Consider the following 25,434-nt stretch of genomic DNA (forward strand, 5'->3'; position numbering starts at 1 on the left):
ATATTTTTTTTTTTACTAAGAACCCATTGAATTGACAATAGATAAAAACAACTAGACAGTAAAAGGAAAATAATAGATATCGTATCGAAATTTCAAAAAAACTAAAACATAATCGACCTCACGACAAAACATTAAGTTCGTGCATGGGCTTAATTGAAATCTGCTGTTTGATTTTGGAAACTTTCTTTCCTCTTTCACGATCGCTACATTATAGGACTTGTTTGATATCGTTTATGAAGAATGGAACAAGAACAAGTACAAGTAGTACTCGTAGTTAAAAGTAGCGAACTTTTAAAAATTCTGTATTTCGATGGGGACTAACATCTACAAATATCAAGTGTGCTATATTGTTGGAAAGGTTATTTTAAGTTCTTTTCACTCAATTAATAATATACAGGGTGTCCCAAATAAAAAATCAATTTTTCTGTTGATAACTCTTAAATTATTAATTTAAAAAAAAATTGTACTTAAACAATTAAATTCTACGTAAAAGGAACTACTTTGGAAAAATGGTTTACATAAAAATACAAAATTTTCCACAGCAAAAAAATTACAGCGGATTTTAAAGAAGTACATTTTTGAGAGAAAAACCACCCCCTAACTCCGAAACGGTAACAGATATCGATGTGCGGTTTTCACCATCACGTTTTTGATAAAATTTGAACTCCAGACATGGATATTAGTTTTCGTCTATCTCCTATAGAAAAACGTGTTTCCCTTTAAAAGCGTCCAATTTGGTCCACCCTGTACATCTTTTTTCTGTCATCGTGTATATTGCATATTTAGCAACTTTAAGCAAGTATCAAAAAATTACCAAAAAAGCATTTTTACTGATTTTTTAAAAAGATATCCAGACCAGGTACTTAAGAGCCGAAAGAAATCTGAGCTAAAGATCAATTTTTCGGAAAGACAATTATAAAGATAAAAGGAGATAGATAGCCGCAGATACGCCGTACTTTTTCCGTCCCCGATCCACTCTTATCTACTGAGCGTTTTTTATTTTCGGGGCTTGTACCGCTCACAGAAACAAGGGCCCTCTCTTCGAGCACCGTTATTTTTGCGAAATTATACATTTCGCGCCGCGGTCGAGAAACACGGCTGATTTTAATCGCCGCCTGTGCCTTTCCGCGACATTAAGGAATTTATATTTAGCGCGAAATGCAGTGGCGCGCCGCGGCTTCTTTGTAAGGCGCACAAGGACTCATTCATACCGGCTATAATATATCACTCAATGTCGCGTCGAGAGCGGAGTTATTAGAAAGATATGGCAAAGAATTAATACCGCAACAAAAAAAATCCCTCACTGAAAAAAAGGATCTCTCAGTCGAAATGAATATGACTTTGACCCAAAAGATTGGCGCTTTTCAATAGGGCCAAGAACGACGTTTCTGTGCCCAAAGCATTGACTATCTTTTCATAAGCTTTAAAAATTACTTTAGAGAATAGAAGAATCTATCGGTCCAAAGTATTTTACTCTTGACCCAAAATGAATATGCAAAGTCCAGAAAAGATCCAGTAGTTCTCAAAATTTAAGCAAAAATATTTTTTGGAAATTAAAATAAATATAAATAAATTAAAATAACTCGGTTATTTTGGATTTATTTGAACAACTGTAATGAGAAAATATGTTTCTCTTATCGAGATCTACCAGCCCTGAAAATATTTGCACTTATTTACGACTCACCCTGTATACCGGGTGCGTCTCAAAAGTGGCTCACCCCTATAACTTGTTTATTTTATCAGATAAAAAAACGAGATTTGGTATGTTAGTACATTACATAAATTAGGATTGATTGACGTATTCAATTCTTTTCGGCCACTTCCTGTTTCACCGGAAATGACTACAACTTTTAATTTTTAAATGGCATGTATTTTTTTACTTTATTCGATAGAAAATGACATTCTGAATAGAATGACATCATATGTCAACTTTTGACATTTTTGGTTAAAACAAAATTGAAATTGAAAATTTTTTAATCAAGAAGCCTTTGAAAAATAGATTTGATCGTCTAATGTTATTCCTGTCTTGTCCTGGCCGGTTAAAAAATGCCCAAATCATATTTTTAATCATATCTCAATTTTTTCAAATGGAACGAGGGTGGTTCATTAGCATTTTTGGAAAAAAAACATTTTTTTACGAATAATTTGATACCACACACTTGGTATTTTAAGTCAAATTGTCGTAATGAATCGCATGTTGCAATTTCAAATAAACCATATTCGAAAATGTCAAAAGTTGACATATGATATGTCATTTTATTAAGAGTATCATTTTCTATCGACTAAAGCAATAAAACACCGAGGGTGCCATTTAAAATTTGTGTTCAATAAACTTATTTTGATTCCAAAAATACGTAGCAGTTCTATGTCCACAGAATATTGGGACAGCCTGTACGTAATTACACATTCGACGACCGTCCAAAGCAACTTGGTCTCTCCGAGCTGAAAGTTCGTCGTAATCGTAGGTAATGGCACTTGGCCATTTCGACGTCCGGTCTAAGGCCGGCGACGTCTTTTGCCCATTCTCTCAGGAAAGTTTGACGAAATACTGTTAGGATAAGCGGCAGCCATTTGCGGCGACGGCAACTTGTTTAGAACTTGACGAGGCAACGGCTTCAATGACTTCAAAACTTGATGTACACTTGGCAGTTTCAAGATCCGGTCCCCTTTACCGTTTACTTCTAAACAGATTTAAATATAATAACAAGTACATTCATAAAAATTCTTTAAATTCTGTTGATGTACTGTTTGTATATGTTACAGTAAAAGTCGGAAATTCAGTGATTGTTAACATTTACTAGGAAATGCTAACAATTACGCACTGGACCAGTGAATGTGGTATTTTAAAGAGATTTGTCGACTTTTCCTAGTAATTTCTAATATCACTAGTAAAAGTAACATTTACTAAAGGTCGGCAGTAAAAGTTATTCTATTATACAAAACGAGTGTGGAGAGGAAGAATGTTGGCGGAAGTTAGAACAAATAAAACTTTTAAGAATATTGGATCACCTCAATATTCAAGCTGATCCACATATCTTAAAATTACAATTTACTTCTCTTTAGTATATTTATTAAAAATTATAGAAAATAACGACATAACCTTCTAAATATTAAAAGCGATAATAAACGTTTTAAAGCGTACAAAAGAATAAAAAAACATTCATAAACATAAGATTACTTATTGGTACAAGGTTTTTTTAATAGTTCTTCATCGTGGACAAAATAAAGATATGCCCGAATTTTCTTCAACCGGGAGTTATTCGTTTTTTCAAAACCGCTACTTCATGAATATCAAAACGTTTAATAAGTTCATAGTCACTAGGTTCCTTAATATATTTTTTCTCTTGCAACGCTTAACTTTTGCTATGACTTCATTATATTGCAAAAATGAAAAACAAGCCCTGTTACATTTTTGCGAGTGCCTGGTTTACCTTAATTTTTCACAGAAAATTTCTTCCCTAGGGAAAATTCCGTACAGCACTTTTTACAACGATAATAAAACAATTATACATAACCACAAAAAACAAAGCGAATTTACGCCAGGTGTCTGTCAATGTTGCCAACGTTTAGCACAATTTAATGTTATCCTTATATTGCCTATTATTCCAGCTTATCCTTATTTATCTATATATTTTACATGTGGCAACCGCGCTAACTGAATCTTTCAAACTCACTGCTATCATAGTATAAGGAAAATTCCTTAAACTATGCTGCTATCGTCCAGGGAATGCTAGCGTTCACTAGTAAAAGTTGGTTTCAAAAATAGCTGTTGAACTTTTACTGGCGTAGTATTAGCAGATCAGTGAATGTGAGCTTTTACTAGTAATTGTTAACAATCACTGATTTCCAACTTTTATTGCAACATATACACTAAATACATTTTCTAGGATAAGTATTCCATTTCATGTAATAGAGTAAGATTCCAGGGCAGTCAGACCTTACTTATTTCCTCACAAATGAAATGTATGGGATAATGTAGTATTAGTATGTGTATTGAAAGCCTCAGATAAAGCGTTAATTTTTGATATGATGAAAATACTACAATAAAAGCAAAGTACTACAGTACGTCTGTCCGTTCTGTAGCTACGGGGTATCCGTGAGAGGGGAAACGATGTCCTCTTGATGTTTTTCGTACAAAATTAGACGGGACGCGTCGTTCAATAAAAATTCGACAAATTTGCAAGTAGCCAATAAAATGAGTGGGAGGAGCGATTTACGGTGACGTATTCGTCAAGTCGACGTATAAAATATATTGCTGTTTATTTAAATGTTTTTTGTCCGCATTCCTTTCATAGACACAGATCCAGCAGATGTACTGTATAAAAGGTATGTTTTTTCATGAGGAGATAACTATCCCTATAACTAGTTAAAAAAATCTGAATATTTTTAAGTTTTTAATATTTTCCGGGCATACTTTTAATGTGAAACCTTGCAAAACTCAGCAATTTAAAGTTTTCAGAAATTTAGAAGTATATATGTATTCCTGAAGTTTTTAACCAAGTACGATCTCTAGTGAATTTGAAATACGAGATATTTTATATTTTGCGAATACTTAATAATCTTAATTTGCTTTTTAATGTGGTTTGGGTTAGCATGTGGCTTGTTGGTTTTATTTTACGTTGAAAATAAATGTTATTCAAAGAATTTGATAGATATAGTCAAAATGGTGGGGCTATCCTCGTTGTTGTGTCCATTATTGGCAAAATTGCAAGGGCATTTTCAGTTCTCACCTAACCTAACCTTAATAAATCCTGTATCCAAGTTATCCCTGCAAATTTCCTAATATCATGATCCCATCTCAGGTTTGGTCTTCTTCTAGATCTCTTAATTCCTCGGTCCTGTGATTTTTGTTGTCCATCTATTGTCCGTTCTTCTTGCCAGGTGTCCGACTCATTGCCACATGAGAGATTTGATTCTGTGGATGACATCTATTACCTGGATTTCTTGTCGTATCCACTCTATTCTTTTACGGTCTTTCTTGGTTATTCCCAGCATATTTCGTTGAGCGTTGTGCGACCTGCAGTTTCCTTATAATGTCCGTTTTAAGTGCATAAGTAAAATCCTCTATATTCTGACACATATTGCGTAGATCATGCATAGGAAAATTCCCATTTCAATACCCAATCGTGATTTAAACAATCATCGTTATTCATAACTCTATTCTTGATTATTACATTCGTTCCTCACGATGTTTCTTTCAAATTCAATCATATTGTTTCTCGTTTAAGTAATGTTTTAAAAGCTACCTTGAAATAGTTTTGTTGAATAGTATAAAACGTGTTGCAACTAATGTAACCTTTCACCTATGAAATAAGCAGTCAGAGTCTTGTCTATCTATCTATCTAGGGGAAACTCGCCTATACCGTACCAGCTCCTAAATCGTACCTTTTCAATATCTGGTTTATAATAGCAATGGCGAAACATTTTATGGTATATTTAGCAAGCCTAAAAAGTCTTCTTATCCGATAGTTAAGCAGGCTTAAGAGCGATTAACACAGTAACCATCAATTCGAAGTTGGAACAATTTAGGTCGACATGAGGCAAAGATAAGAAGGCAATATCTAGTAGTTAATAAAAAGTTGGTAGGCAGTTCTTTTAGTTTCAAAGTAAAGGAATTTTTCCAATTTTGGTTCGCGGTTATTTCCCCTATCCGCCACCTGGGGTTGCGTCCGATGAGAGTTTGGAGTTCTCCACACGGATTTTCTCAAAAACGAACTACGGAAACACGGAATATCTCAAAAACTGCGACTTTGACTGATTTTGATATTATTACAAATTTTGTTGCAAATATTATTATTATCTTAAATTGAAAACCGCGTTTCGCTAGCTACTGTAATTTTGGAGTTACGATTTTTTAAAATTCTTAATCCCCTCCCATACTCCCTTACCAACCCCCCACCCCCACCAAAAACTAATGGCCATGGTATTTTTGTGCCAAATTTGGTTAAAATCGGTTGAGCGATTTTTGAGTTATCGTGTTACAGACGGACAGACACCATGAAAATATTTTGTATTTAGGTAATTTTTGACCCAAATAACTCATTTTCAGTGAAATTAAAAAAAACTTTTTTTGCCGATCTTAATAGCCTACCATACCTGTTGGTATGGTCGGCTAAAAATGGAGCGAATACTCCATTAACTGGACCAAAAAAAAAAGCGGAACTCAAAAACCTGGAAGACTTCATTCGTGACCTGGAATGGGTATCCTCCAACGGTCAAAGACACTCGAAGAAAATTTTCAGAACTTACCACCGAGAAAAATCTAAGATTTTCATTGATTTAGTTAGGGACCATCTTCGGATTATCACGGGGTTTTTAACAGGACACTGTGTCCTACATCTCAATAGATCGAAGCCTCGATTGAAGCTAAGAAACAATGGCGAATGCAGAATTCTGAAGTGTTGTAAACACAACACTTCAACCCTTCGTGCCATAAATTTTAGTACGACTGATATCGAAGATGAAGGACTAACCTCTGTAAAACCGTCTCAAATACTGGCTTTTGTCAAAGACTTGAGACTATATGATGAGTTACAGCTCAAGAAGGAGGGATAAGGGGTCCGAAAGATTTGGAAAACTTTTTAACTTTTGTTCAAAGCGGTACGGTTTAAGCTACTCTCCCCTATCTACGTGTATCTAGCTTTTCCTTGAAAGGATTTATATTTATTTTTTATTTTTATTTTCGAATGAAGTGTTCAATCAACATCAGCCGAATGATTGAAGTAAAATAATAATTAGCGCTTGTAAAGGAAACGGCATTCGGTGCTGTCAGTAACTTTTCGGCAGCAGAGATTGCCGATTGCTGCAGCTTATATAAATCGTACAAAAAGAGAAAGTTTCTTTTATTGGTAAATCGGATTGTAGATGTTGATTTAGGGATCCCTTGTAGCATTCTTTTTTTAATTTCGTCGACAAAAAAATACAATTTTAGGATTTTTTAACTTTTTCCTGTTTTGTTTTGTAATAGTTTGCAAAGTGCATATTAAATTATTATTTAAGATATTTGCATTTTTTAAATAGCATGTTTTACTTTTTAGATGTTTGTATTTAACTTTAACTACCTACCTGGAAAGTCCAAGTTTTATCGTCAGGTAATAAAAATACGTGCATACAACTTCTTCTGCTATTGACAAGTTTTTTAGAGTTTTTACTAAATTTTATGTAACAGTAAATATAATACCTACATACACACTGCTTAGGGTCTGCACTAACGATTATATTAGTTTAAAAAGTCCTGAAGGAAATGCCTTAGTCTACGTGACAGGGTATCTCTTAAAAAAATGTATAACACGTCACTCTTGCGATGTATGTGTTAATTTTACTAATAATACGGATACACTTTTTAAAGAAGAACTATTTTTTTGCAAATTAAAAGCCTATGAAAATGAAATTCCATTTGGTGGCCTAACCATTCCTTCTAGAGATATTATTGAATACATATTAAAATTGGAAAGTATTTTTATTACTCAGTTTAATAGCTTAGCATTTAAAGAAGGAATTGGTGCACAGCTTAAAAAAGATTTTTGTAAAATTGTTTTTGAGCATCCATGTAACAATTTCCCATATGTAAATTATTTTGTTGTAAAGTTAACATGAATAAATTAATATTATAAGATAATGTACTTAGCTAAAATCCGTTTTTTATTTCACATTTCAATTCATATCGTATTTATATTTGTAAACAATGAGATATGTTATTAAATAATAATAAGAAAGTAAATAAATATTGATCAATTATTAAAGACGCCTAAAACTGTTAATAAAACTAGTACTGTATTTTTATTTTTCTACTTGCTGTATTAAAATTCCTTAGTATTTTTAGTTGATCCCTCGTATACGGCCAGCGTTCTGACTGATAAAATAGCACTTCTGCTGCACCCGGTAAACGTACAAATTTTGTCACCTCGAAGGGTCACGGGCCGCCTTTGAAGTCAAAATAACAATAGAATTCCTTAGAGTAGGTCAACTGATATATTTTATATTCTTTAAACTGTGGTAATACTGGTTGCATAAATTGAAACTCCCAAATAATCTCAGTTTACGATTCCTTGCTCATCTCTAATGATAACATTATTAATTTAAAACAAAACAAAAAGCCTTGAAATTATTTACCAAAGCACAAAAAATACTTGTACAAAAACAAAATCCAAACAGTACCTGAAAAATAAACTCATCAAAAAATTAACTTCTCCAGTCTTTTGAAGGAAGCTGGTAATAACTGTGTTTACAAGATGTTCAGAGTAAACAACAAACGACGAAAAAAACATAATGAAGAAACCTGTTGTTTTAAACATACAAATTGATTTTAACGTAAAACAATTCAGCGGGGGCTTTGGTAAAAACTCTAACTTCGCGAGCAAAAAAACGTCTCGTCTCGAGTCCCTTCTTTTTTCCCAAAGAGCAGCAGCAGCTTGCCCGACGGAGAAGAACTATTTAAATCGCATTAAAACAACAATGCCAACCATACCGATGATAATGTGAGACATGGAAAAAACTTGCACATTAAGGACAGGACGGACTGTCGCCCACCCATTGTTGGTGAACTCGCGACGCGGTTCCACTTGGTTGAACTCAAATTTCGGTTCGGAATAAAGTCCAAAAAAAAGGGGGCTATTAATATTACTAAATTAGTCACATAAAAAATGTCCACTGTAATTTCTGTTTCTAAAGCTTCATTCAGGGCCTCGAAATTAGTGGAATAAATTAGTGGTTTCAATTAGCGTAGAACTTTGTTCACCTAATTTTAATGTAAGCATTCAGAACGTTAAAATTAGTGGTAGGAATTTTCAATTAACGGAAAAAGTTACCAAACTTTTAACTTTTCCACTAACACTATACTTCAAAATTTGCGAGGAATGTCCTTTTGCCCTTTTATTATCATCCGTCAAGAGAAATTGTGGTTAGAAATCAAAAGTTGATTGTTTTATAAGCTAAATATTAGGCTTTCTCTATGAATACAAAGGTATGATCGATAGCGACTCCAATTTCTTTCAGTTTGCGCATACCACCTGTGACGTCATACGTCATACAAAAAATATCCACATTGTTCAATTGCCACCTTTGAATAAGAAGATTAAGGAAGGAGCATATCAAAAATCTTAGGTACACCGCGATGGGCCTCAAATATGGCCGACTTAAATTCCAGTTTATCAGTGTCGTTCTAATTTTATTTAAATAATGTAAAACTATGATGTAGGGTAGACGTGGGGTAGACTCAATAATTTGTTGTTTTATTTTAGGTTGTGAATAAATGTTGGTAGTTATTAAAATTGTTATAAAAATATATAATTCTAATAAAAATAGATAAGTTATAATAAGTATTTATTAACACAAACATCCGATACGCTACTGAAGCAGGTAAGTCAAATTAACGTATCTAAATTCTTTGACATCTAATCTTTGACAAGTAATAAATAAAAGCTAAAATGCAAGAAAAATATATAATTTAGTTAATTTAAGTGAATTTCATAAATGATGCCGAAATCTACCGCACGCTACACAACCAATTATTTTAGAGTCTTTTTCGATAAATCGCGATAGTATCACTGTTAATTTAAGTTCTGCCACAATTTCCATCTAGATTTACTACCTTTATACAACTATCAGTAGTAGAATAAATAATAAATAACATAAAATAAGCGCCGTAAAGACTGACAAATCCACAAAATTTCAAATCAAATTCAAATGTGTCAAATGAATCGTCAAACAGAACTGTCAAGGATCCCCACCCTAGAGAGCTTTTATGGTGGCTTTTCCGCCCACCATGCATGAATACATGGATAGCATTATGCTCCTTCCTTAAGACGGGTTCTCACTTGTCAGTTTCGCTGACGCAGCCTGACTGATTCATTATCAATGAAAAATAAAAAACAACGATTGTATTCACACGTTTCATGTTTTGCTACATTCAGTATTCAGTTAGTCCAAACATTTTAAGTAATTAATAGTAATTTGTTCTTATCGTTTTGATCTTGTTTTTAACATCAGCGACAACTCTGGTATTTGCATGCCGTTGCGAAGTTGGACATAGGCATTCTCTCGTTTTGCCCTATTTTTGTATGAGTCGTTAGTGATATTCCAAAGGCACTCATTTTCTATAATTGTCCAAAAATGCATCCATGTGTTCATTACGCCATCGGAAAACCATTTTGAATAACGATGTGCGATGTGTTAACGCGAATTATTAATCTAACCTCAAAACTTGTAAACTGAACAAATCACGAAAATGTAGTTCTCACGCTTCAGTTTCTATTCATTATTCGATAATGATCAGTCAAAAATGAAAAAAGTAGAACTGGTTTTCACTTTAACTGAAAGTACAAATTATTGAGTCTACCCCACGTCTACCCTACATCATAGTTTTACATTTTTTAAATAAAATTAGAACGACACTGATAAACCGGAATTTAAGTCGGCCATATTTGAGGCCCATCGCGGTGTACCTAAGGTTTTTGATATGCTCCTTCCTTAGTCTTCTTATTCAAAGATTGCCACTAATTAAAAAAGATCTAAAATAGGGAAGAATTAGGACATAACCCCAAACTTATGTCAAATCATCGAGCTTGACATTTGAAAAATTATTTTCACATTTATTGTGTCATCTGTTTGACAATTTAAAATTTGCGCGCGGAGCTTGTCGACCAATGGTGCCGTTTATCACCTGTGACGTAGTGACCAACCTGCGCAATATCATACCTATACATACTTTGTATCATGAACACAACTGACTAACCAAGCTGTTACTAGGATATTCGGTTCCAGTCGATATTACGGAAACTATAAACGTTCAATTTTCCATACAGATTAGGTAGATACATCGAATATTAGCACTTTACTACATTATACAGGGTGCTGTCCAAACTGTATTCCGGAAACTTCGGCAGCTTATTCTGCAGATAAAAATAAGTAAAAAAGTTCGTATAAATGTATGTCCTAAAATGCTTAGTTTGGGAGATACAGGGTGTAGAAGTTTCATTTTTACTTCGATTTTTTCCAAATAATTTCTGAAGGAACGTTAATACTTGGATGAAAATTGGTGTCTGGGAGTTTTTTAACATGAAAAATTTGATTTTGATGTCAATATGACTCCTACTAGTAGAGGGCGTCACCTACATATTTTTTAACTGGTTCGAAGTGTAATAACTTTTCGTTCGTACTCGTATAAAACTACTGAGTAAAAAAATATACTTTTACGACGTTTTTTACGTGAAAAATGTCTCTTGGTAAAAATCGATACGAACAATGGTTTTCGAGATATTTGGAATTGAAATTATCAATACCTGTCATCATTGACATTTATTAACATATTGACTAAATAGTTATTAGACTGAAATCATAAATTTGAAACGTTTTCGTGCCAAAAGTTCAAAAGAAACTGTTTTATCATCATTTTTTGCTGAAAAATTTATGATTAATTTAAAAAATTAAAAATTTCCCAAATTTATTATTTTAGTGACATAACTATCTACTCAACGTGTTTATTTTTCGTCAATAATGACATGTATTGACTATTTCCATTCTAAATATCTTAAGAACGGTTGCTCGTAGCGATTTTTACAAAGATATATTTTTTACGTAAAAAGTCAAAGAGATGTATATTTTTTCGCTCGGTAGTTTTATACAGGTACGGACAAAAAGTTATTACGCTTTAAAACAGTTAAAACACATGTAGGTGGCGCCCTCTACTAGTAGGAGTCATATTGACATAAAAATCAAGTTTCTCATGTCAAAAAACTCCCAGACACCAATTTTCATCCAAATATTGACGTTACTTTATAAATTATTTAGAAAAAATCGAAATAAAAATGAAATTTCTACACCCTGTATCTCTGAAACTAAGCATTTTAGGACATATATTTATACGACCTTTTTTACTTATTTTTATGTGCAGAATATGCTGCCGAAGTTTCCGGAATACAGTTCGAACTAGGGCATTCAATCCCGAAAGAAATTTTCAATCCCGGGATTTCGGGATTATAATTTTTCGATCTCGAGATCCCGGGATTGGTCCCGGGATTCACGAAAAAATTAATTACGTTGGAATTATATTTTCTTTCTTTACAAAATTTTATTGAACAAAAAAAACATTAACATAAATTAAACGTCATCCCCATTACAAAACAACATAACATGTAAGTTTATTTAACAAAAAAAAAACATAAAAGGAACTAAAATATACATTTTTTATTTAATTTACATAACCAATCGAATACAGCATAACACAGGATTACTAAGATACTAAAATAACAACTTATGCAGTAACAAAGATGAGGATCTAAACTTGGTTTTTTTTTGGTTTTGAAAAATTTCTAAAAAACAAGCCGATCAAGAGTATTATCACTCAAACTAGATCTTGATCATCTTCAAACTTGATCAAACATTCAGGGTTGTTTATAAGCGCATATTGTACTATCATGAAAGCCTTGTGTACGATTTAAATTAAGGAAAAAATGTAATGATGAATCCCGAAAATCCCGGGATTAAAGAAAATACAATCCCGGGATTTCGGGATTGAAAAAATGACCGGGATCCCGGGAAATGGGATTCCGGGATTGAATGCCCTAGTTCGGACCACCCTGTATAGATGTGGATTGACCTAGTTTAAGCAGAAAAATTCAATAAAACCGCTTTGTAAGCGTAAAAATTAAGAAAATACATGTATTTACAATATTTCGAGCTAGCAACCATTGACAGTTGATCGACGGCCTTCGCATGCTATTTGCGACGTTGTCAATATAAATATTTTATATAATTTTCTACTGAAGTGAGGTTGTAGATATTCTTTTAGGGGTTCTGTGGTTTTGAATTTTTGGTTAGCTTTTCTTTGTGGAGGGTGTTAAGCTGTGGTTTTTAAATTTTAATAACTAGCGTGTACCAGCGACTTCGTTCGCGTCGAATTAATCATTTGTAATGGTGATGATAAAGCAAAGCAAGAATTTCCATTAACATACAAACTGAATAAAATTTTCTCACATTTATGTCAGCATGAGAAAAAACAATATGGCGATATTGGTTGGAATTTGACTGAATTTGGTTGGATTTGATTGAAAAATTTCAAAATATGTAAAAAAACCAAATAAATTATGCTTGTCCAAGCGTTTTCCCGAAAGACTAACCGTTTTTTAAATAACAAATATTGTAATATTTGGGGGCGTTTTCACCCTCTTGGAATTTGAGATTCGAGAAACCCCTCCTTATCGGACCTCTACACCCCATTTTTTTTTTTAGAATTTAGAATGAGTGGGAGGGGGGTTAATCACTTCGACCTTACAGATCCATTGTGTCCCCCTTTCTTGAATCATAACTCATCATACAGTCCCAGAGCTTTGACAAAAGCCAGTATCTGGGACGGTTTTATAGAGGGTAGTTCTCCATCTCCAATATCAGTCGTACCAAAAATTCATGGCACGAATGGTTGTCGTCTCGGCGCACTCCAGTGATGAGGTGTACTGGTGTTTCACTGTTTTCCCCACAGAATCTGCATTCGCCGTTTCTTCTTAGTTTCAATCTACTGAGGTGTTCATTGAGGAGAGACAGTGTCCTGTTAAAAACCCCTGACAATCCGAAGATTGTTCTTACTCAGACCTAGGAAGATCTGTGATTTTTATTGATCATAAGCCCTCAGAAACTTCTTCGAGTGTCCTAGACCATTGCAAGATTTCCATTCCAGGTTGCGGATGGAATCTTCCAAGTTCTTGAGTTCCTCCTTGAGTTGGTTACCACTTGGAAAGCAGAACGGTTCTGGTCCAGTTAGTGGAGTGTTCGCTCCTTTTCTACCTAGATTATTTGCTTTTTCATTGCCTTTTATCCCTTGGTGAGCAGGCACCCAGTGTAGGAGGACTTTGTTTTCTTTGCCTAATTTATTCAGCTTCTCTATGTATTCTTTGACCAATTTCGAATTGATTGAGACTGAGTTGATCGCCTTTAACGCTGCTTGACTATCAGATAAGATGGCTATTTCTTGTTTCCGATAGTTCCTATCTAAGATAAGTTGTACGCATCTCTCGATAGCGTAGATTTCTGCCTGTAGGATACTAGGGTAAGTGCCCATTGGTTCGGAGTAATTAGCTCTCGGCCCAAACACCTGATCCCTGTTCCCGTATTGGTTTTGAAGCATCAGTATACCAAGTTATGGTATGGTCTTTTAACTGCTGGGCAAGCGTTTCGCTCTTCCAATCCTTCTTATTGCTCAATACTACATTGACATGTTTGTCAAAGTTGTACGTTCTGGCATATCGTCCACTGGGAGTTGCAGGAGTGGTATTTCCTTTTTGAGGGTGTTCCAAGCCCTGATCTGACAATTCTCCCAGTACTAATTCCGTTAGTGACCATTCTAATCATTGTCGCATTGGCATATCTACCAATGACAATGTGCAGTGGTGTTAGATCTAGAATGACCTCCATTGCTGCTGTTGGACAGGTTCTCATGGCTCCTGTGATGCAAACACATGCTAGTCTCTGGACTTTGCATAGGTTTAGCCTTGCCGTCCGTTATCCGGTATACATCCAGCACAAAATGTTAGGGGAGCAGCCCCATCTATTTCCGGCCAGTCTTCTGCATATCATGAGAGCCTTTATGGCTTTGCTGGTAGTGTTCTTAATATGCCTGTTCCACAGGAGTTTACTGTCCAGGGTTATTCCCAGGTATTTAACTTCCTGTGTTGGCAGTATTTCCTTTCCATCTAGTTGGATTCTTTTCAAGTTTTTCAGACTTCGCCTTCTGGTGAATGGCACTATCGCGGTTTTGTCTGAGTCTGAGTTGATACTCAGTCTGTACACCCCATAGTCAATCCGTTTACCAAAAATCAGCTTTAAACGTCAAGCAGTTTAAGCAAAATCGTGATTACTCAATGGTCATATTTTATGAAACACCCTGTATAAATTTATAAAAAATTTTAAAATATGTAAAGCAACAAAATAAAATATACGTATTTAAGAGTTTTTCCGAAAAACTCACCGGTTTTTAAATAAAAAAGATTTTAATATTTGATGGATAGTTTCACCCCCTTAGAATTCGAGTTTCGAAAAATCCCTTCTTATCGAACCACTACACTCTATCAATCAAGTCAATCTGTTTTCCAAAAATCAGCTTTTTACGTCAAGCGCTTTAAGCAGGATCGTGACTAATCAATGACCAGATTTTTCGAAACACCCTGTATACATTTTTAAAAATCTTAAAATATGTAAAAACAAAATAAAATATACGTGTTTAAGCGTTTTTCCGAAACTTGACCGTTTTTAAATAAAAAATATTGTAATATTTGAGGGGTGGTTTCACCCTCTTGGAACTGGAATTTCGAAGAATCCCTTCTTATCGAACCTCTACACCCTAGAATCAACCTGTATGCCAAAATTGAGCTTCTTACGTTGAGTGGTTTGAGCAGGATCGTGACTAATCAGTATGTCAGTCACTTAAGGATTTTATATATTAGTATAGATTAACTGTGATTTTACAAAAATATTATTAGATTGGTTAGCATTTGGGTTGCTTTGGTTAGCTTTTCTTTGCGGAGGGTGTTAAGCTGTGGTTTTTATATTTTAATAATTAACTGTGATTTTGCAAAAATATTGTAAGATTGGTTAGCATTTGGGTTGCTTTGGTTAGCTTTTCTTTGCGGAGGGTGTTAAGCTGTGGTTTTTAAATTTTAATAATTAACTGTGATTTTGCAAAAATATTATTAGATTGGTTAGGATTTGGGTTGCTTTGGTTAGGTTTTCTATGGTGAGGGGGGTTAAGCTGTGTTTTTTTATATTTTAATACGAATCTGAGTGATTTTTATATATTATATTTTTATACTATTATAATACGAATCTGAGTGATTCAATGATTTGATTTTAAACACAGATTTTAAAATAATTCATTTGTTTTCACCGTGATGGCGCCACCGTAGGAGCCGTTTCTCCGGCGACCGGCACGTGAAAAATTGGCGTAAAATAGCGGCAACGTCGCACAGGTTAATGTCATCATATGTTTGTGCCATCTGTCAAAATTCCTCCGCTGCATCAAATAGTACCATCATTTTATTTCAATATTTTAAAATTTACTGGATAATCCGCAAATGTTTTTGGCTTAAATTACCTACTAAAACACGTACTTTTCAGAACAATTTTTTTTTTAATTCTTGTGTCCGTAAAGTCGAACGGACCCTAAATTTCATTTAACAACGCGAAACGCTAATTGTGAAAATGTTATTGATTGAAAATATTCTAAAAAATTTTGTAATATTACAGTATTTTGTGTACTATCAAAAACGCATAAGCTTTTTAAATACCAGCGTCGCTTTTTAAAGGTGCTATTAATCCATATTATTTTTTGTAAATTTACTGTTATTATACTTTTGTAAATAAACTGAACAGGCAAGACTGACAGGTAAATCGTTAAGTGTAGACGGGGCTTAAGTTATAATCTAATGTCGTCAAATAATACGAACAATAAAGACAAACATATAAAAATACATTGATGCAATACAAATATTAACTTACACAGGCTATATTCTTCCATACAGGTAATATTATCCAAATCCTTTGATATACCACCACATTCCGACGAAAAAACAATCACACTTCACACTATATCGCACCCTTTTCCCGAACGCACGGTATACACCAGAGAAATACTACCGCAAAGAGGAGATAATAAAAGAAAAAAAGACAGAAGAAAATCAAAGAAATAAAAAAAGAAGAAAACTCGCTCCGGAGTCTCGGGCAAATCGAGCCAATCGCGATCTAAAAAGACCGAAACAACATCGTAAAACAGTTGAAGAACGCCGAAGAATGACCCGCAGTCAAGTCAGCGCACCGCGCGATCCTTTATAACAAACGAATATCCGAAAACAAATGCTAGAGTAACAAAACAAAACACTTTACAGCGAGGATCCGTCAAACTATACACCTCTCAGGTGAGTTTTTTTCACCACTTTCGACTCCAAATAGGAAAATAACACCGAAAACACGAAGATTCAGCCCCGAAACACTATTCTAGACACTTTCTGACGAGAAAAAACGGTTTTTTATTCATAAAAACTCCAGTTTTGATCGAATAGTTTACGCGTAAACCGTACAAACGGCAAGAAACCGCCCGCAATGCGTACAGAGCTTTACTGAAAGGTAACTGAAAGCCACTATGAAAACTGGCGAGCGCTGAAAAACGCTGTTGCCGTATCCTCGCGTTATACCTACGAAAAAGCTTAGAGTCCGTCTTAAAAATGCTCTGAAACTTGAAACTAAGCAATATCCCCATAAAAAATACATTGAAACTAAAGCAATATCCCTGATGACAGTCTCTATGAAGTAATTCATCAAGTCAAACCCAAAAAAACTGTAAAATAGGTGAAAATAACATAAAACCAACATAAAACCCAGCCGAAGCGCACAGGCGAAATTTTCAAAATACCTGGACAAAATCTAAAACACGAAAGATTGATTTGTTTTTAAGTTATTGTATTGTATTACAGTAGGGTCTACTAACAGGGCATTGTGGGCTGATTAGGCATCTAAATCATATACCAAATACTGAAATAGGCTTTTTTGTCACGTGATTAAGCTTGACCGGCACAGCGTTGTCCACTTTTACATTTTTTTTTTCAATCAAAATATGTTAGGAAACAAAAATAAATTATAAATATCTATATAAACAGTTATTATTTACATCGACAACACTGACCTCCTTAACAGCACTTAAGGGACATAAAGGGCCATTACTACCGCTTTCCCGTTCAAAATATTCTAATAAGGTTGCGATGAGTTTTTTGCAATTGCTATTAAGCTATCTTGTACAGGGTGGTCGAAATTGGTCTGTTTTAACAGAGAAAACCTATTTCCTGACTAGATAGAGCAAAACCGACAGATGGCATGGGCTCGATTTCTGAGAAACGTTTAATGGCGTAAATCGCCTGTTGATATTTTCACTGCCAACTGAGATACGGGGTCTTTTTGAATTTTTTACCATTTTGAAAATTGCCCATAACTTTTTTATTTTGCGGAATAATACATCTGTAAAAACGTTATTAAGGCACATTTTTAGGCACAATCCAGTGGCGTAGTCATTTTTCTTCTATGCTTGCTCTTTTTGTCAGAAATAATGGAAATCATACTTGGCTATGAATTTAAAAAAATGCTGGCGTTTTGCCCTCTCCAATGATCTAAAGTTATGGATATCTATTTCAAAGAATGAGAGAAATATTAGGTTTTTGATCTTTATAAGGAAGCGGGCCTTGATTTTGTGTTGACCTATTTGCCTAGTTATTTTTTATCACAATTTAATATTCTGTATTATTATTTATCTGCATAATTAAAGGCTTTTGAAAAGGTAAATTAACATTCTATATTAGTATTAGTAATTACGATTGAAATCGATACAATAAACAAAGAATAAAACTAAAAAAAAGTATTTTTTGAGTGACGAACATAGTTTTCTAAAAAAAATCATCAAAGATGTTCAAACTGAGCACCCCCTTGTTGAATACACAATAAACATCTTTTGCGCACAACAATTTATGGTGTAATAAGTACAAAAGCTTGCCTAGTAGCCTTCTGTAATTCTTCTCTCGTCCCAATGGTTCTTCCCTTATATATAGGCCTTTTAATTTCCCCCATAAAAAAAGAGTCAAAAGGAGTTACATCACAGGACCTAGCAGGCCAAGATATGGGATCCCTTGTTCCAATCCAATTCTCTAAATTCTCCTTTAAATAGCGCAGTTGTAACCCTGGCTTTTTAATTGTAAATGGTAATACTAATATAGAATGTTCATTTACCTTTTCAATAGTCTTTAATTATGCAAATAAATAATGACAGAATATTAAATTGTGATAAAAAAATAATTAGGCAACACAAAAACAACTAGGCAAACAATTAGGCAACACAAAATATTATTTATTATATTATTTCTGACTAAAAAAGTAAGTATAGAAAAAAACTGACTACGCCACTGGACTGTGCTTAAAAAAGTGCCTTAAGAACGTTTTTACAGAATTTTATTATTCCGGGAAATACAAAAGTTATGGGCAATTTTCCAAATGGTAAAAAATTCAAAAAGACTCCGTATCTCGGTTGGTAATGAAAATATGAACAGGCGGTTTAGGCCATTAAACGTTCCTCAGAAATCGAGCCCATGACATCTATGTCGGTTTTGCTCTATCTAGTCAGGAAATAGGTTTTCTCTGTTAAAACAGACCAATTTCGACCACCCTGTACACTTCGCACTAAAAGAGGTTCTAAAAAGAACAATGTTCGAATGCAAGGTTTGCTAGTAAAAATATTTACTTAATGTATCACCACACAATCAAAAAACTTTTAAACCAAAAACTCGTAATACAAAACTAAATTGTCAAAACTAATGACAATGTCAAGCGATAAACAAAAAAAATTCGGCCACTTGACATTTTTTATAGCACAGCTACCACCTGAATCCCCAGTAACAATAAATAATAGTTAGCAACAATGAATTTAAAAATCGCGCCCTCGACTAAGTAACTAAAAGTTTAATTGGTATCGCTTATAGGAATTTTGACCGCCTTTTCAAGAAGATACGCCTGTGCTCGACGGCCAAAGATCCGGCAACGTTGCCTCACGTTGGAACGGGGCGCTCTTCAAGTTCAGCGATCTCGTCTTTGGGTGAGCGAGGCGCGTCGGCGTTGCCAAGCCTATTTCAGTAGATTATTTCCTAGTTCTGTTCGCTCGGGATCCTCCGTAACCGTAAGATTTATGTCCGTGTGTTATTTCTTGTATAGCCGGCTGGTTGAAAACCGATATTAACTAAGTAAAGATTGTATTTAGAATCTCGCGGCATTGATAGATTGCAAAGTTATTATTAAACTTCCACAAAGAATTCGCTTGGTTCGTATCTGTGTATACGTATTTACCAGTTCAATACGAATCATGATAATTTAATCTTAAGCCATTCGGAATATGAGAAATACCATGCGATCGAAAAAAAACGGCGTCGAAGACGGCTGGGGAATGAAATTCGAATGATAATTTTGGCGAGGTTAATCTCTAGACGGCATTTACTTGCTCTTCTTTATTTTTTTTAATGGCGCTTACTGTTGTAATTAGTTTTTGTATTGAGAAAAATGTTACTCATTATAATTTTTTGTTTAAAAATTATTACTATGTATTATATACTGTTATTTAATTATGAATTTTAATAAACTTACCTAAGCCAGCTCTGTAATGTGATGAATCTGAAAACAAGAAAGGAAGAAACATATTAAAAAGAAATTTAAAATAGCTAACAGGGTTGACATGATTTAAATCAAGTGCGATTTCTTTTATTTTAATCATGTGATTTAAATAAAAAAAATCAACTTTTTTATACTTTATATATAATAAATCGAAAAATAACTGTAGAAGTTATAAAAATGTCCTCTAGAAAACTATATAAAATATTTCTATAACAACTTGCTATTGTAACGTTTAAATAGATTTAATAAAAATACTTGTTAATGCTATAAAACTATATAAAAATTGATTTGTATAACACATATACCTACTTCATAATATACAGGGTGTCCCAGAAATAAGGGCAAGTATTTTAAGGGGTGGTAGATCTCAATAAAAGAAACATATTTTCTCTTTATCGTTGTTTAAATAAGTCCAAAATAACGGAGTCATTTTACTTAGAAAATTTGCAAAAAAATTTTTTTTTTTGCTAAAATTTTGAGAACCACTGGATCTTTTCTGGATTTTCTTTCTTGAAAATTTATTCTAATACTATGTTGCCATATTATCAAGAAATTATGTTTTTTAACTAAAAACTAAAAAAAAATCCAAAAAATTTCGAATTTTGAAAAAAAAATTTCGCGAAAAAAACCTCATAGGCGTGTTTTTGGGGTTGAACTATACTAACAGTTAAAATACTTGCACTTATTTCTGGGTCACACTGTATTATATTAATCAATTAAAATGTTGGGCCGATTTTTGAAGTAGATAATTTGTGTAGTGTGAATCCATTAGACCTCTAAATGACAGGGATTTATTTTGAAATTTATGTGCAGAACTAGGTTCTTCTGATGTTAGATGTTAGATATCCTCATCCCCGAGAATCTATAATCGTTGTCAGAAAATATGCTGTTTTATATATTTTTTGAACGAGCTGTATGTTGATCAAGATAACTTCTGCCTTCTCCAATTTATCTTCTAGTTCTTTCCAAATTTTTACCGACATTTCGATGTGCAGTAAGTACTTTACACTTTTACTAATTTCATTCTCAACTTAAGACTATTTCCGAACAATAGTGTATTGTTTTATTAGGAGTACAAATTATATTTTTGTACGAGCCTGTACGTTTGACGGACCAGCGTAAAGCTAGTCCGACGTTACCGGGAGGCACAAAAAGTACAGTTTTACTCCGAATAGAACGTACTATTTTTTTCAAACGTTACAAATAATTTATATAATTATATATAGTTTCTAGAGCATATATCTTCTTAATAACATTTTTCAAAAAGTTAACAAATAAGGGAGTGGGGGGATGGTGGTTGATTTTTCAACCAAAGACTGTTAAAGTAAATAGGTAATAGGTAATGATCTAATGTATATAATTTATAAACTGTATGTATCATCCAATGTAAGAAAAAAGAGTAAGTTCATTTTGATTATCTCTGTTAGCTCCCTACTCAAAAATATGTCCATATCAAGTAAATCAAATTTTCTTTTTCGAGAAACTCGCATCCTATGAGAAATGATCGATAGCAATATGTTAACGACTTTAGAAAATATCATCCGAGGCGGAAATTTGGCGCACTAAATTTGCACAGAAAATGCTTAGACGACAATTATAAACCTATATGATACACAGCGCACTCAGTGTCACCAATGCTCACTGGTCGAATATTCAACCACTTACGTTAACTTTTCCCGCCAATTCGGCCAACGTATAGATATGGTTGATTAAATGGCCCAGGCGCGCATAGAAATAAGCCTAGCAAACAAACTGGGCCATAATACACTTCCACGCGACTGATTAGTTGGTTAAATTAAAGTGGTCGATTTAGCGACCATCAACCTATAAAGGGCTAAATAAAAAAATCTTTTTTTTTTATTTATTTTAATCATGATAAATAATATTAATTACTTAAATGTTATATCTAATTATTGGTATTTAGCCAAAAGTCACTTCTGTTTTCTGTTTTTTAATCACATTATTCGGAATTTTCTGTTGAAAGGAAAAGAAAATAAGGCCAAAGTGGGCGTCGTTATTTTTAATCTTAATTACTTGAAGGTCTCTTTGAAATTATGTTTAGCCTAATTAGTGTTATTTCGGCATACCTACCTACAATTCGAAAAGGGTTGAGCCCTTTTTTCATTCATTAATTTGATAGACCTAATTCCTTTCATTTTTAAATTAACTTAAAATTGTTTGATGTGCTCTTTATTCATTTATTTTCTAATCTTTTACCTCATTATATGCTGTACAGAGCTATCCAAAATGACTGAAATAGTTATTCTGATTTTGGTCAAATTCAACCATATTTTCATATTTTTTTCTTTTTTTCCTTTTTTTGTCAGGAAATTTGAAAATTTATAAATGAATTAACCATTTTAGAACGTGTTTTTCCTCTTGTAAAGATGACAAGGGGTAAAATTTTTAAAATTATACAGTATGTCCCCATTTTGAAAAACTTTTTTTTTATTAACATTTCGAGAAAAATAGATTCTTCACAAAAAATTTTGCTTGTTCTAAAATGGTTAATCCCGTTTTTACTTTTCGAAATTTTCACACCGTTTTGGAAAAAAATAAGAAAAACATGAAAATATGGTTGAATTTTTTCGTTCTAAAAGTTCTAAAAATTAAAACGCGTTTCTGTGGTAAGTTATTATTAATTTTGATTAACGTCATATTTTTGCTGTTGTTAAAGTATCAAGTTTTCGGATAACTATTCTCACCCTTTCCGCAGCATTGAACTAAATAAATTTTGTGCTCCTTTAACATTTTAAGACAGCAAAAAATATGACGTTAATTAAAATTCTATCAACAAAAATCTATCAAAGAATGAAAACGAAATTATATTTCCATAGAAACGCGAAAAATTCAACCATAAATTCATGCTTTTTTTTAATTTTCTCTAAAACGATATGGACATTTTGAAAAGTATAAGCGGAATTAAGCATTTTAGAACAAGCAAAACTTTTTATGAAGGATCTACATATTTCTCTCAAAATGTCAATAATATAAAAGTTTTTCCATTTGTAAAGACAATCCGGGGACATACTGTATATTATTCTACAATACTGTTAGAAAAAAAATATTAAAATACTTTGTTTTTTTGAAAAATATAGCAACATCGCGTACCATAGACGCATTTAGTAACTTTCTATCGACCATGGTGAGATGGGTCGGTTCAGAATATTGTGAGGTCCCAAGAAAACGTTGCCAGTTGTATTTTTTATATAACAATAGAAGTTCTATCAACACCACCTAGAATATCAGGATTCTATGCACTCTTCTAACTTAGTTAGGCTTAGAAAAATCGAATACTCCCTTTCATAGTTCTTTTTGACGTTTCAATTGACATATTTGAATTTGATTTGAAAGTTTGCGGATTTGTTGTGATTTTCTAAGCTTTTTTTTATTTTATGTTATTTATCTTAATCTTTATCCTTATCGAGAAATGAGTATAATAGAGCCCTAATGCTCGTCTTCGGGGATTTTGAGAAGGCCTTCGATTCGGTAGACCAATGGAAGCTTCTAGAGACACAGTGAGAGTCGCATCGATCATCGATACTACGCAATCATCAGACATCTAGATGATAATGCCACGGCAAACGTCAGAATATCGACAAGTCAATGCACAGACAAATTCAATATCGATCGAGGGGTAAGACAAGGCGACACACTCTCCCCTAAACTATTCGTTGCTGTGCTAGAAAGTAAGTTAAAAATGATGATAAACTGGGATTCAACAGGAATTAACATCGATGGCAAATTGATAAATCATCTCTCTTTTGTAGATGATATTCTTTAATAACAGACAACATACAGGAAGCACAAAATATACTGGATATGCAAAATAATGCTTCGGAAAAAGTCGATTTGAAAATTAACTTATCAAGACACATGACAAACCTAGTACTGAGTGGTAATTTAAACATTAATAACATACTTTTGGAACAAGTGCATATATGTAAATACTTAGGACATGAGATCGGTATTAGAAGGGATAATCAGACACGAAATTCTACGAAGAATAGGTTAGTCGTGGGCGGCATTCGGTAAACTAAAGCATATACTGAGATCTGATCTTTCAATACGTTTAAAAAGAAAGGTGTGTGAAAAAAAATCAGTGTGTCTTGCCTGTCCTCACGTATGGAGCTGAAACACTTACTTTACAAAAAAATACATACATAGAATACAGGTCATGCAACGGAAAATGGAAAGGTCCATGTTGGGAGTTACACTTAGGGATAAAATACCCAATCATACCATACAGGAGTAAGAGATGCGGTGATATCTGTCTTACATCTTCTTCTTCTTATCACGCCTTCTCCTGCCGAAGGTTGGCGATCCAAATGGCAATTGTGGCTCTGGAAACTGCAGCCCGGAAGATTTCCGCAGACGAGCGTTCAAACCATCTCCTCAAATCTTTTAGCCATGAGTTCTGGCGTCTTCCTACTGATCTTTTCCCTTGCATTTTGCCCTCTATTATGAGGCGCAGTATTTCGTATCTACCACCTCTCATCACATGACCCATGTATTGCATTTTTCTTTCCTTGATGGTGTTCAGTATCTCTTTTTGTTTCTGCATGCACTGAAGTATTTCATCGTTGGTGATCCTTTGTACTCATGAGATACGCAGCATCCGTCTGTATAGATACATTTCGAAGGCTTCTATTCTCTTTTCGGTCTGTGAATCCAGTGTCCAGCTCTCACATCCATAGAGTAACACAGAAAAGACGTAGCATCTGGCTATTCGAGTTCTGAGTCTCGCACTGAGGTCTCGTCTTGTAAAAAATGATTTCATTCTCACGAAGATTGTCACACGACTGTCGTGCATATTAAATGGAATTGGGCAGGACATGTTGCTAGGATAACAGATGGACGGTGGACAAAGAGACTTGTGGAATGGAGATCAAGACACGAGGCCTATAAAAGCAGAGGACGACCTCCTAGTCGATGGACAGATGATATTAAGAAAGTGGATGGAAACTGGATTCAAGTCGCACAAAATAGGAAGGAATGGCTAGAGTTGAGGGAAGCTTTTGTTCAGCAGTGGATTTAAGTAAGAAAAATCTTGCCCCCGGATTGTTACTGGGTTTTTAACAGGACAGTCTCCCTTCAATGAACACCTCAGTAGATTGAAGCTAAGAAACAACTGCCAATGTAGATTCTGTAGGGAACATGGGGAAACCACAGAACCCCTTATCACTGAGTGCGCCGAGACGGCAATCATTTGTGCCATAAACTTTGATATCGGAGATGGAGAACTAACCTCTG

At 33.9% G+C, this 25,434-nt stretch overlaps 1 protein-coding gene across 2 annotated transcripts in view; it reads right to left on the bottom strand.

Annotated features, from left to right (window-relative positions):
* LOC115877117 overlaps positions 1 to 25,434 on the bottom strand; it is a 246,114-nt gene that overhangs the window by 180,801 nt on the left and 39,879 nt on the right. Inside the window, exon 2 of one of the 2 annotated variants that reach the window (XM_030893222.1) lies at positions 20,155 to 20,181. The gene's annotated coding sequence lies outside the window, so the exon portion shown is untranslated. Of the gene's footprint in view, positions 1 to 16,482; positions 17,075 to 20,154; positions 20,182 to 25,434 lie in introns of those variants that run through there. The other variant, XM_030893223.1, reaches the window with a different exon arrangement.

This window comes from Sitophilus oryzae, unplaced genomic scaffold, assembly GCF_002938485.1.
Source record: "Sitophilus oryzae breed Bouriz unplaced genomic scaffold, Soryzae_2.0 scaffold_1442_pilon_pilon, whole genome shotgun sequence".
NCBI classification, from domain to species: Eukaryota; Metazoa; Arthropoda; class Insecta; order Coleoptera; family Curculionidae; genus Sitophilus; species Sitophilus oryzae.